The 2,205-nt window shown below is 34.7% G+C and overlaps 1 non-coding gene across 1 annotated transcript; it reads right to left on the reverse strand.

Moving 5' to 3' along the window:
• Positions 1–1,416: 1,416 nt before the first annotated feature.
• LOC121224772 (small nucleolar RNA R71) lies at positions 1,417–1,523 on the reverse strand. The gene has a single exon (XR_005922517.1). It is a non-coding gene; the product is annotated as a small nucleolar RNA R71 (small nucleolar RNA).
• Between the last annotated feature and the right edge of the window lie 682 nt (positions 1,524–2,205).

Raw genomic sequence — 2,205 nt, forward strand, 5'->3', positions numbered from 1 at the left:
GAACTAAATCGTTTTTGGGTTGGAGTTGTTTGGGTGAATGTTTTATCATTTTTAATACCTAGGGCTTAAGATTGTCTATATCAATGTTACATTCGATTCATGCTTATTCTAAATACATGCATGCAAGCTCTAGACACAGTTGAATGTATGTCGTGTTCTTAGGTGTTTTTAATTCTGACAAGGTTAAGAATACTGGATCTTGAATCGTTTGATGCAAGCGAATACTCGACAAAATATTCGTAGCACTCTAGACATAGAAGTTGCAAGTTGTACAGAGAGGATGTTCATTGTAGTTATCAATCCCAAGTTCTGTAGACGTACATGAACTTAGATTTTTAGCTTAAGATCTAGCCATCTAAAGAGACAGGTTACATTAGCGAATCTCTGGGTAGTAGATTAGACAATATTTTGCTATGGCATTATCTTGATATGAACATTTCTCTTGAAAAATTCCAACCCTGTTCATTCACCAACAGAAATACTCTTGATATTCTCTGTGAATTGCCATGCCATTTTATTTGCCATATCAATTCTTTGTTCTTTATCATTTAATTTTAGTAATTCATTATGCTAGTTTCTTATTCACCCTAAGATTATTTCAATAATTTTCCATAACAATATTATAATAGCATACTCAATTTCTTACCAATTTCCAATCCTTGTAGAGACGATACTTACTTATCACTTTATTACTTGAATGACGTGTACACTTGCACAATTACATTAGTCATTTTACACGCAACAATTTTTTGGCACTGTTGCCAAGGATCGAAAACATTAGTGAAAAGTTGATTTATTATCATTCTTGTTATTTCTGTTTGAGCAGTTAATTAGTATTTTATTTGACTTTTTAGGTTTCTATTAGTGCATGAGAAGAAGTATTCAAGAAGATAGAAAATATTGTTTTGATCCTGAAATTGAAAGGACATTAAGGTGAAGAAGAAAAGAGTAAAGAGAAATTGAGAGGACTATAAATGATCAAATAAGAGACGATTAGGTACTCCAGAATGAAATGAGTGTTGATGTTCCTCTAATTATAGATGAAAGAGATAGAACTATCAAAGAACATGTAGTGCCTATTTTGGATAATCTAAATCCAAGAATTGTTAGGCCACATATTCAAGCTCAACACTTTGAATTAAAACCAGTAATGTTTTAGATGTTGCAGACAGTACGGCAGTTTAGTGGTCTACCTACTAAAGATCCAAGATTGCACTTTAGACTTTTTCCTGAACCTTGTGACTCATTCAGGCAGTAAGGTGTTCTTAAAGATTCCCTTAGATTAAAACTGTGCCCTTATTCATTGTGAGATCGTGCCAGGTCATGGTTGAATGCGTTACCATCGGTACGGTGGCATCTTGGAATGAACTATGTTAGAGATTTTTGCTTACGTACAATCCTCCCAATATGAATGCCAAGCTTAGGAACTACATTACATCGTTCAGGCAATCTGAATATGAGACATTATATGAAGCTTGGGAACATTTCAAGGAACTAATTAGAAAATGCCCGATGCATGGTTTTCAGTATTGGACACAAATGGAAATGTTCTACAATGGATTAAATGCTCATATGAAAATGGTGCTGGATGTATATGCTAATAGGAAGTTTCTTGAAAAGTCCTACAATGAAGCACACAAAATTTTGGAAGGAATAGCAAACAATAATAATTAGTATCCCACTACCAGAGTTGGCACTGGTAGAAGAGTTACTGGAGCAATGGAACTTGATGTGATCACATTGTTAACAACTTAGGTGTCATCTTTAACAAATATGGTTAAAACACTGAAAAGACCCTCTGCAGTTCAAGAGGTAAAGGTTGCAGAACTAGCATGTGTATACTGTGGAGAAGATCATGTTTTTTATGAATGCCCATCCAATCCTGCCTCTACGTATTACTTGGGGAATTTTAATCATAGAAACAACAATCCCTACTCCAACACATACAATATAGGGTGGAAACAACATCCAAATTTTAGCTAAAGTAATCAAGGAATGGGAAATGCCAGCAATGTTAATCAATAGAATGTGGCTGGTGTACCACCTGGATACAGTCAACCAATGTCTTGGCAAAATGTGCAACAAAGTTCGTCATCTTCAACATTAACTATGGAAGCTCTATTAAAGGAGTATATGGATAAGAATGATGTGAGTATTCAGAGCCAGGTAGCTTCCTTAAAAGCTATTGAGAATCAAGTGAGGTAG

The sequence above is a fragment of the Gossypium hirsutum genome, chromosome D12 (genome assembly GCF_007990345.1).
Source record: "Gossypium hirsutum isolate 1008001.06 chromosome D12, Gossypium_hirsutum_v2.1, whole genome shotgun sequence".
NCBI classification, from domain to species: domain Eukaryota; kingdom Viridiplantae; phylum Streptophyta; class Magnoliopsida; order Malvales; family Malvaceae; genus Gossypium; species Gossypium hirsutum.